The sequence below is a fragment of the Corythoichthys intestinalis genome, chromosome 10, assembly GCF_030265065.1.
Source record: "Corythoichthys intestinalis isolate RoL2023-P3 chromosome 10, ASM3026506v1, whole genome shotgun sequence".
In the NCBI taxonomy this organism is placed as follows: domain Eukaryota; kingdom Metazoa; phylum Chordata; class Actinopteri; order Syngnathiformes; family Syngnathidae; genus Corythoichthys; species Corythoichthys intestinalis.
Genome location: NC_080404.1, coordinates 44,585,308 through 44,597,653, shown reverse-complemented (window position 1 = coordinate 44,597,653; position 12,346 = coordinate 44,585,308).

Here is a 12,346-nt window from a genome sequence, read left to right as displayed (position 1 = left end):
CCAGCCTTGTGCAGATCTATTATTTTATCCCTGATGTCCTTACACAGCTCTTTGGTCTTGGCCATTGTGGAGAGGTTGGAGTTTGTTTGTTTGAGCATGTGAACAGGTGTCTTTTATACAGGTAACAAGTTCAAACAGGTGCAGTTCCTTCCGGTAATGAGTGGAGAACAGGAGGGGTTCTTAAAAAAGAACTAAGAGCCGAAATATTTACTAGTTGGTAATGTATCAAATACTTATTTCATGCAGTTAAATACAAATTTATTATTTGAAAATTATATAATGTGATTTTCTGGATTTTTGTATTAGATTCTGCCCCTCACAGTTGAAGAGAAGTTATGATACAAATTACAGACCTCTACATGGCTTGCAAGTGGGAAAACCAGCAAAATTGGCAGTGTATCAAATACTTGTTGTCCCCACTGTATAATTTGCTTGCCTTGCAAGCAAGACACTACTTCCTCTTGACTGATGTAGCATTGCGTCTTGCAAACCTCAACACTTCCGTGGTCATCTGATGTTCGAACCAATCAGGAGAAAGAGGCGGGAGCTGCAGACGTGACCAAGAAGCAACTATCTGCTTGAATACAATGGCAGAGTGCAAAGCCATTCTTGTAGATCAATTTCTGAGGTTTTTTTTGGAAATACACTTAATTTCCTCAATAAAAAAAGAGGAAAGGATGTCATTAAAAGCTTTAGTTGCCTTCTGATGGGCTGTGTACAGAGCTTCTTAATCAGTACAACGGGGACATTAGAGGGAAATTCCCTCTATGATGTGGTGAATAGTAGAATCAAGTGACAGTGAAGTGTGGGAAGAGGCGGCTTTTTTATTCTGAGGAGAGCTTCTGTTAACTCAAGCCGTGAGCGCAGAGGTGTGTTTTGTGGTTTAACCAAACATGCCGAGTGATGTCAATGGTGAGGAGGGCGTGTGCGCAGTGTCGTCACTGCAGCATCACGTTGGGGCGACCCGCATAAAATGCCTATGTGGTATTGCTAATGTAGGCGTGTGAAAGTTGGGCTGCCATTTCTGAGATAATGCTGTCAGTATCCTGGGAATAGAAAGTATTGGCTTGTGATGTCAAAGTGTGGGAAGATACCTGGGCTGATGGTGAACCTGGTATTTGGGGTTCACGCTAAGAGCCTGTGTGACCATTTATGGAGATCGACCACAAAATTAAGCAAAGTCAACTTTACATTTGCAACATACACGAATGACTTGGCTAATTTTTAAAATCAAATGTGTAACATTCAAAAGAATTCATGTGTAAAAAAGAAAAAAATAAAAGATCTTCATTGCCATTGATGGTGATAGATGTCAGACCATGTGGCTCTTTTCATCCTTCTGCTGTGAGTTGAAATGAGTTCGTCCCTAGCACACGTCCGTTCCATTTGAAGCGGGACGGATGGCACCTGTCAAAGGCAGACAATGAGTTAATTCACTTTCAGTCTTTTTTAAGAAATTCAACGCTACCAACGTCAGCCCGTTTAATATGGGAGTGTGGGTGTACAAGCATGCCTGTTCATGAGCTGTTTTTCATATGAAACCATTCCTTCAATTCTTAAGAAAAATTACACCATACCTGCATAGTAGGGCTGGGCGATATGGCCTTAAGTACGTATCACGATCAATTGAGCAGATTTACCTCGATAACGATAAATGACGATAAATTCGCCCAAGCGGACTGTTATATAATTTGAAAATTTGAATCAATGCATGGAATACAAATGAACTGTTTCTCGTTAAATTTATTTACCAGCTTTCAATTCAACAATTGCACATGCAGTCTAAACATTAAGTATTAAAAGAATCTTGTAAGCAATATGAATTCTAGTGTGAACATTTATAACAGCTTGTATGACTTGAAAAATGTACAATATTATAAAAATCAATATGACGACTGTGCAAACATGTCATTCTAACACAAATGACTTGCAGCTTTAACAGTACACTTTAGACAATTTATTGGTAATGGCTGCTGTGACATAATTATTCAACACAAGTGTTTACGTCAAGGTTTCAGGTTTTTTTTCGCCAGAACATTTTTTAATACATACACCCCCCACACAGACACAACCAGATTAAAGCTGTATTGCTCTGATGCCAATGAAACATTTAAGATTTTATGATGGCAGAATAAAGCAAACACATACAGAAAAATAGCTGTGGCCATTAAACTGTCATATTATGTATAAGTTTCACTGTTGGATTATACTTTATGCTGAGTGCTTTACCATCATGAAAGCTTTCATAGGAATCACACAGAGATACCAAATAACGCGACATAATGATTGCTACATGAAGTCCATGCCCAGTCCACTTATTAATTTCAGCCATTTCGACAAGGTTAGAGCCGCTATCCGACTCCATCACGCTCATTTGTACCGGTAGCCGCTAGCGTTAGCCTGTGGCTTGGCTACCAGAAGAAAGCACTGAAAGCATCGTCTCCTGAAATCGTGAGAACCAGGGAGGACAGTGGGTGAAAAGCCCGCCAAGAGTTTACTTAATGTCGGGTGAAAGTTTTTGCGAAGCTAACTTAAGCCCGAATCCATCCCATTTACGTGTAGCGTTAGCCACTAGCGTTAGCCTACCGGGCTTCTGTTTGTTTGGCTTCCTGAAAACCACGTGACTCCATACGTAAGCACACTGTCTGCTTTCTTAAAGGGGAATGAACATAGCCGAACAACACAGAGTCAAAGCGGGATGAAAAGACTATATTTTCTTGTTTTATTAAATTACCGAATTTACCGGCATGGTCAAAATTACGTCAGTCATCGTGAAGAATTTCGGTAACGGTAAATTTTCGATTTACCGCCTTGCTCTACTGCATAGGCATCATTTTTGGTAACTTAAAGCTTAAAAATGAACACCATTAGATCCCAGAGTAGAGGTGCAACAAAATCGATTGATTGACAACTAATCGATTAGCAAATTAATCAACAACTATTTTATTTATTAATTGTTTAGGACCTACTTCACCTTAAACTTGTCTAAATTCTTTAAATTAAAACATACACATAACCAAGGGTGTAGGTTTGGTCTCAACATTGGTAAGGACGATATAACAGCATAACCTGCATGTACACTTTTTGCTGGGGACTGGACATTAATAAGACCAAACAGACTAATGAACGGGGGTCAGGGCTACATTTCTCATGAATATGAACCTAATTAATCGATAGGGCTTATCGATCAATGCAAAATAAATCTGTATTGATTTATACTAGGGCTGTCAAACGATTCAAATTTATAATGGAGTTAATCACAGCTTAAAAATTAATTAATCATAATTAATCGCAATTCAAACTATCTATAAAATATGCCATATTTTTCCGTAAATTATTGTTGGAATGGAAAGATAAGACACAAGACGGCTAAATACATTCAACATACTGTACATAAGTACTGTATTTGTGTATTATAACAATAAATCAACAAGATGGCATTAACATTATTAACATTCTGTTAAAGCGATCCATGGATAGAAAGACTTGTAGTTCTTAAAAGATAAATGTTAGTTACAGAAATTTTAATATTAAAACCCCTCTTAATGTTTTTGTTTTATTAAAATTTGTAAAATTTGCAATCAAAAAATAAACTAGTAGCTCACCATTGTTGATGTCAATAATTACACCATGCTCACTCATGGTGCTGAAATCCATAAAATCAGTTGGACCCAAGCACCAGCAGAGGGCGACAAAACACCAAAAAACAAGTAACAAGCGGACATTACACTGTGCTGTCATTTTAATCTGTTTGAGCTGGGCATGTGCGTAAATTGCGTCAAATATTTTAACGTGATTAATTTAAAAAATTAAATACCACCCGTTAACGCGATAATTTTGACAGACTTGTAGTTCTTAAAAGATAAATTTTAGTACAAGTTATAGAAATTTTAATATTAAAACCCCTCTTAATGTTTTCGTTTTAATAAAATTTGTAAAATTTTCAAACAAAAAATAAACTAATAGCTCGCCATTGTTGAAGTCAATAATTACACAATGCTCATGGATGGTGCTGAAACCCATAAAATTGGTCGCACCCAAGCGCCAGCAGAGGGCGACAAAACACAAAAAAACACAAGTAACAAATGGACATGACAATGTCATTTTAATCTGTTTGAGCGGGGCATGTCCGTTAATTGTGTCAAATATTTTAACGTGATTAATTTAAAAAAATAATTACCGTCCGTTAACGAACAGGGTGTTCCAATATGGTTGACCCCATTTCTAAATGCCCATGCTAGTTGATGGATCATAATACAACTATATACACTTTATGTTGAAGGTCATAAGTTTTATTGGTTAAATATACAAAGAAAAGTACAAATATTTGTTGGTTCTATGGCAGATTTTCATAAATGTGCAACATGAGCGCTGCCTGCAAAATGCCTTATCAAAATGCCTTTTCTTTTGAAGTGAACGGCATTTCTTAACCCTAGAAATGCCAAACGTTACACACAAAAACTTGAAACGTTTCTACACAAACTGTGTTTCAGGTTAAGAACACCCTGTAAATGCTTAACAAACTGTTAACAAATACTTCACAAATCAACAGTAAATCATTTATCAACAGTTTACTAATGATCTATTAACTAGTAAAACGGATATTTATTATAAAGTGTTACCAAAATCAATATTAATATATATATATACCCTCCCCTCACAATCCCATCACGGTGCTGGGTGATGGCTGCCAGCCGGGAACCTGGCAGCCACAGTAATAGGGTGGTAGGTGGGTCCCACACTTTTTCCTTATGACGTGGCTCCTGGGGTATGGCCTCCCCTCTGCCTGGGCTACCGGCCGCGGGAGTGGAGTGGGGGGGCAGGCCTCCGATCTTGCATCGCCCCGTGGCAGTTCCTCGGCATTCTCCTGCCTCCGCCTTCCCCTCTTCTCAGACTGGACATCCGCCCTGCGCTCCGTCGCGGGTCGCTGGCTGGGCGCCGGTGTATCAGCGGGGTGTTGCCTTCACCGGCGGGGGGCCCTGCCCTGCCTTGGGCTTGGTGGGCCGCTGGGGGTCCCGTGGCGTGCCGTGCCGGTTGGGGGGCTTCGGCTGTGGCTCGTGGCCCGGGTGGGCGGGCGGATGTGGGGGTAGACGTGGGGTTGGTGGTGCGTCCCCTCCTGCCATCCCTGAAGGCCGGTTGATGGGTGTGCGGGTGGCCCGGGGGACCACCCTGGATCCCGGGGGGGGGGACGATGGCTCCTTTTGCTGGGCTGCGGGAGGAGGGATGGGCTGCGCATGACCCCCCACCCCCGCCGCCCACCCTCCCTCCTCGGGCTGGCTGGGTGGGGGCCGTGGCCCTGGGTTGGCGCGGCTTCTCCGGCCGTCTGCGTGGCTGTCGCGCGCCCGGTGGGGCTCGCGTACTGCTGGATGCGGTAGGGCATACTCGGGTTGGGGGTCCCAGTCCCGGGATTGGCGATGGGGCGACGTAGGGTTGGTCGCCAACGGGCTTACATTCATAACAGATTCACATGATTACTGGGTTGTAGATCACAGAACTGATATGTGTACACTCTACCTCTGTCAATCACTTAGCTTATAGACACCCCCACCCCCGTCCCCCTCTTTCACTGGCCAATAGGCCCCCACATGGTGTAAACCGGAAATACATCTCGCTGACGATGGCACCAGCATATTAATAATTAGTCTAGATGTTCAATGTATTTCTTGTTGTTGTTTGTGTATGTGTTTCTTTTCTTTCTTCTCTTGTGTTGCTTTTCTTCTGTCCCCCCATAATCCCTTCCTGTTCACTGTTTTGTCATAATAAAAAGGTATTTTGAATTATCACAATGGGAGCATGTCAGACTCTCAATGTGAAACATTAAAACTGTTCAGACAACCCGGGCACTTAGACTTCTATTCTCTGTGTCAGACAGCTGAACAGGACAGGTAAAAAAAAAAAAAAAAAAAAAATCAATATTAATGCATTAAAGGTTAATGTTAGTTTTACAGTTTATTTTTAATCTTAACATCTTTATGTAGCTGAAATTGTCTAACTAATGGAAATATATAAACAATTTAACCTTCATGTGTATGAGAACAGAAAATGTCCATTCTATCTAGAGTACTCAATCAGCGTGTGTATTTTTTAGACGGAGCAATTTAATAATCTCTTTTTGTTTGCTTGTCGCACAGGTAATCAAAAATCCTTGAAATATTCCCAATCTGATGCATCACGATATGAAAATTGTTGTATGACAAACACAACCGTGTAAGAAGTAGAACAAGTTAGTTGCATTTATTACAGGATCAAACTGAAAGCAGCAAAATGAGCGCAAGCAAGAATCGAAAGATTTTAGGTAAAATTACTTGCTTTGGAAGTCCTATTGTGGCACTAACCTGTATTCTCAAATGGTCTCACAGCATAGGTAGGGTATTCCCTTGGTCTATGTAGCTACAGCTCTTATAATTTAATGGCTATAATTAAAATGATCTGCAAAAAGTTTGTAAAATGTTTTATAGTTAAAATTTTCTGTTATCGAAGTAAGCGTTGTGACTCACAAGATGACTTCATGCAGACAGGGAGGCCTTCCATTTGTTAATTTACATATAATTAACACCTTGACGCCAAACTTTAAAAAAATTCATTCACTGGCTGCCATTAACAGCAATAGGCGTGCCAATCATTTTGACTTGCGATCGATCGTGATGTAACATTATCATCCAATGCTAGAGGTAGGAAGTAACACGTTACATTTATTCGCGTAACTTGACTAAAGTTGACTTAACTAAAAAATGTAGTTCTAGGAGTAGCTTTACCACGCCATAGTTTTTCCTTTTACTTGAGTAGATTTGTGCAAAAGAAACGCTACACTTACTCATCTACATTGGTCGAAAGAGTGCTTACATTTTTCCTCTTTATTTTAGATATAGACTTGGGCTGTCAAAATTATCGCGTTAACGGGTGGTAATTATTTTTTAAATGAATCACGTTAAAATATTTGACGCAATTAATGTACATGCCCGCTTAAACAGATTAAAATGACAGCACAGTGCAATGTCCACTTGTTATTTCTGTTTTTTGGAGTTTTGTCGCCCTCTGCTGGCGCTTGGGTGCGACTGATTTTATGGGCTTCAGCACCCATGAGCATTTTGTAATTATTGACATCAACAATGGCGGGCTACTAGTTTATTTTTTGATTGAAAATTTGACAGATTTTATTAAAACGAAAACATTAAGAGGGGTGTTAATATAAAATTTCTATAACTTGTACTAGTATTTATCTTTTAAGAACTACGTCTTTCTGTCCATGGATCGCTTTAACAGAATGTTAATAATGTTAATGCCATCTTGTATATTTATTGTTATAATAAACAAATACAGTACATATGTACTATATGTTGAATGTATATATCCATCTTGTGTCTTATCTTTCAATTTCAACAATAATTTACGGAAAAATATGGCATATTTTATACTAGATAGTTTGAATTGCGATTAATTTTTAAGCTGTAATTAACTCGATTAAAAATTTTAATCGTTTGATAGCCCTAATATAGAAAAATTCCCTGAGCGTAAATTGTGCGCCTTAGCTTTGGCATTTTCTGCTCCGGTGCGCCGCTAGCTTTGGCATTTTCTGCTCCGGACTTCCGGTTTAAAAAGAACACCATGAATTGCGGTTTAAGTAGACAAAGTAATAAACTGCAGAATCGAACCAGAGAAACCCACGGAATCTCTAAAAATGGACTAAGAATGACCAGTGTTGTTAATAACGGCGTTACAGTATAACGGCGTTACTAACGGTGTTAATTTTTTGTCAGTAGTGAGTAATCTAATTAATTACTTTTCTCATCTTTGCAATGCCGTCACCGTTACTGAGGGGTGCGTTAGTGCGTTACTGCAGTTTGGTTGAATACGCGATGCTAGGTGGTGTCAGGCCGAGACCACGAGGCGGACTCAGTTGCGGAGGTTCAGGCAAAAACTTTATTTTGAAAACAGAGATTCTTCCGCTGACATGCGGGGATGAGAAAAAGGTACAAACTAAAAGCTCTCCAACGGAGGTATAAGTCAGGGCTACCATAATCAATGTTCAAACCAAAAGGCACTCCAAAAGGGAGGAAAGGCAAAAACACAAAATGCTCCAATTGGAGGAAAAAGTCTAAATGGCTAAGATCAAAAGGGTTCAAACACAAAGCGCTCCAAACGGAGGATAATATTCAGTATCACTATGAGAGGCTATGGCGAGAGGGTGACATGACTGACCTTGGACGAAAGACACTTCTGCACAGGACAAGGGAAACTAAGGCAATATATACACAGGAGGTAATGGTGAACAGGTGGAAACAATGGGTGATTAGGTGACAAGAGGAAAGGCAAGTACGCAGACACGAGGAGGGTGAAGCCTTCAAAATAAAACAGGAAATTGCATGACATGACAGGTGGCTCCAATAATTTCTCACATTTCTGCATAAAATCACCAACAAATGTGATTTGATCTTTGTCAAAATCCCACAGATGAAAAAACAGTGTCTGCTTTAACTAAAACCACCCAAACATTTATATGTTTTCACATTTTGATGAGTATAGCATGCAAACAATGAAAAAAGGGGGAAAATAAGCAAGTGAACCCTCTGCCACAGGAGACATAAAGAGCAATTGAAACCAATTTTTACCAAACAATTTAAGTCCGGTGTGTGCCCAATCACTGATGAGTGGTTTAAAGCTACTCTTCCCACTATAAAACACACACCTGGTAGGAATTGATGGGAAGCATTGTCTGGTGTGCATCATGGCTGTCTGAAGACCTGCGATCAAGGATTGTTGATTTGTATAAAGCTGGGAAAGGGCACAAAACCATCTTTAAAAATCTATCGTCTTCAAATGGAGAGAGTTTGGCACTGTTGCTTCTCTCCCAAAGAGTGGCCGTCCACTAAAGATGACGCCAATAGTTCAGCGCAGAATACTCAGAGAGATCATTAAGAACCCTAGAGTGTCTGCAAAAGATTTTACAGAAATCACTGGCACAGTCCAATATCTATGTCAACACATCAACTTTATGTAAATAAACTATGGCCAAAAATTGTGTTCATGGGAGGAGGCCACGGAGGAACCCACTGCTGTCTAAAAAAAAAAAAAAACATTGTTGCTCGTTTAATGTTTGCCAAAAGGCACGTGGACACTCCACAGAAGTTTTGGCAAAATATTTTGTGGACTGATGAAACCAAATTTGAATTGTTTGGGAGTAACACACAATGTCATGTGTGGAGGAAAAATGGAACAGCTCACAAAAATCAACACCTCATCCCCACCGTGAAGCATGGTGGAGGTAGCATCATGATTTGGGGCTGTTTTGCTGCCTCAGAGACTGGACAACTTGCAATCATTAATTGAAGGATAAATTCAAAAGTTTATCAGGATGTTTTGCAGTAAAACCTGAGGCCGTCTGTCAAAAGAGGATGGATGCTGCAACAAGACAATTATCCAAAACACAGAAGTAAATCACATTCAGAATGGTTTCAGAAGAACAAAATACACGCCGGAGTGGCCAAGTCAACGCCCAGGCTTGAACCCCATTAAAATGCTGTGGCATGACCTAAAGACAGCGATTCATGCCAGACATCCCAGGAATCTGACTGAACTACTGTACTAACAGTTTTGTAGAGATGATTGGGTCAAGATTAGTCCTGCTCGATGTGCCAGACTGATCTGCAGCTACAGGAAGCTCCTGGTTGAAGTTATTGCTGCCAACAGGGGGTTCCACAAAATATTAAATGTGATGGTTCACTTACTTATTTTCCCCCCTTCTGTCATTATTTGCATACTATCCTCATTGAAACACGAAAACCTATAAATGTTTGGGTGGTTTTAGTTAAAGCAGACAGTTTTTTTCATCTGTGTGATTTTGACAAATATCAGATCATATTTGATGGTGATTTTATGCAGAAATGTGAGAAATGCCAAATATTTCAGATACTTTTTCATCCCACTGTGGATAGATACATAGATAGAGTGGCCATCCATCAAAGATGACACCAAGAGTTGATGTTTCATTTCTGGAAAATGTTCTTGTCGTAATTCAATGATTTTTTAATTAATTTTATTTTATTTTTTTTACAGACTATCATGGTCATTTAATAGGTTATAGTATTATAACAATGACAGTTCACATAGGTAACATTGTGTTGAGGAAAAAAATACATATACCGGTACTACTGTTTAAATAAATATCAGCCATTGTAACCAGTTGCTCACAATGTTTCTCATTACTTGAGTATTTTTTTCCCGGATACTCTTTTACTTGTACTTGAGTAACTTTTTTGGATAACTACTCTTATTTGAGTAATGTTATTTTGAAGTAACGCTACTCTTATCTGAGTAAAAATTTCGGCTACTTTGCTGTTGAAATGGATTCAACATCTATCGCTGTCATTAGCAGCAAATAAGTTAAGATTTAAGAATCACTTGTGTTTTTGTTTTCAAGTAGATGCAAAATGAAGACAGCTAATTAAAATACATTTGAAAAAGAATCAATGAAATAGGAATTAATAATGATAATAATAATTAACAAAAATTGATGTATAGTGCAAATTAGCAACAACAGCCATTTATGGTAAAAAAAAGCACTGAGGCTCTTTTCATCTAAAACAGATTAGATATTGTTTTTACTAGCGTTGGCTAGTTTCTTCATGAAGGCACAATCAAAATGTACAGTTGCTAAAAATAGAAACAAAGTTACACCAATTAAAACCAATTTGCCAAATGTAATTATGTCATTATTTCCATTCTTATAATGCTTATCCTCAGCAGGTGGTGCGGGTGTTGAGCCTTTTCAAGCGCCAGCGATACCCTTATTTGGCTGCCGGCCAACTGCCGTTCACAAATAAACAAAGAACTATTCATGCGTACATTCACACCTACGGATCATTCAATTTGCCTAGAATGCATGTTTATGTAATATGGGTGGAACCTGGAGTACCTGAAGAAAACCCACGCAGTCACGGGAAGAACACAGAAACTCATGGGAAGGCCGTTGTACCCGTTTGCAACTTGTGAAACACTCATACGGCCCCAAATGCATGGACATGAGTTTTCAGTTTTCTTTGTCACCAAAGAAGCCCTAAAAGTACTGAAAAAGAACATCAGTTCATTAATGCAAACACAACTGTCAATAGAGATGTCACGATCTGATCACATGTATTTAAAATGTATATACCGGTACAGTGATTGGTACAGATTTTTTCAATTAAAAAAAACAAAACAAAACAAAATAGTATTTATTTAAAAATGTTAAGATCTATGCTTCTATACATGTACAAATCATTGTTTTATTTTATTAATGTGTCATTTATATCATAATTATTACATTTGCAGTGCTCAAAAACCATTTATTAAAACATACAGTCATGTGAAAAAATTAGGACACCCCAATAAATATTCAGTTCTTCATTAAGAAATGTTCACATATCAATGAATGATCTTGTTTTTCTTTATCACTGGAAAAGAAAGTGATTTAATTGCAAACAATGACAGAACCCTCTGCCACAGGAGAGATAAAGAGCAATTGAAACCAGTTTTTACCAAACAATTTAAGTCTGGTGTGTGCCCAATCACTGATGAGTGGTTTAAAGCTGCCCTGCCCACTATAAAACACACACCTGGTAAGAATGATGAGAAGCATTGTCTGATGTGCATCATGGCTCAGTCAAAAAAGCTGTCTGAAGACCTGCTATAAAGGATTGTTGATTTGTATAAAACTGGGAAAGGACAAAAGAACTATCTCTAAAAGTATGGATGTTCATCAATCAACAATCAGAGAAGTCTACAAATGGAGAGAGTTTTGCACTGTTGCTTCTCTCCCAAGCAGTGGCCGTCCACCAAAGATGACGCCAAGAGTTCAGCGCAGAATACTCAGAAAGGTAAAAAAGAACCCTAGAGTGTCTGCAAAAGATGTTACAGAAATCACTGGCACAGTCCAATATCAATGTCAACACATCAACTATATGTAAAACTTTGGCCAAGAATGGTGTTCATGGGAGGACTCCATGGATGGAGCCACTGCTGTCAAAAAAAAAACCCAAAACATTGTTGCTCGTTAAATTTTGCCAAAAGGCACTTGGACACTGCACAGAAGTTTTGGCAAAATATTTTGTGGACTAATGAAACCAAAGTTGAAATGTTTGGGAATAACACACAACATCATTTGTGGAGGAAAAATGGAACAGCTCACCAACATCAATACCTCATCCCCACCGTGAAGCATGGTGGAGGGAGCATCATGATTTGGGGCTGTTTTGCTGCCTTAGGGACTGGACAACTTGCAATCTTTCAGTTCTTCAATCTTGCAGTTATTTATTAAGAAATGTTCACATATCAATGTATGATCTTGTTTTTCTTTATCACTGGAAAAGAA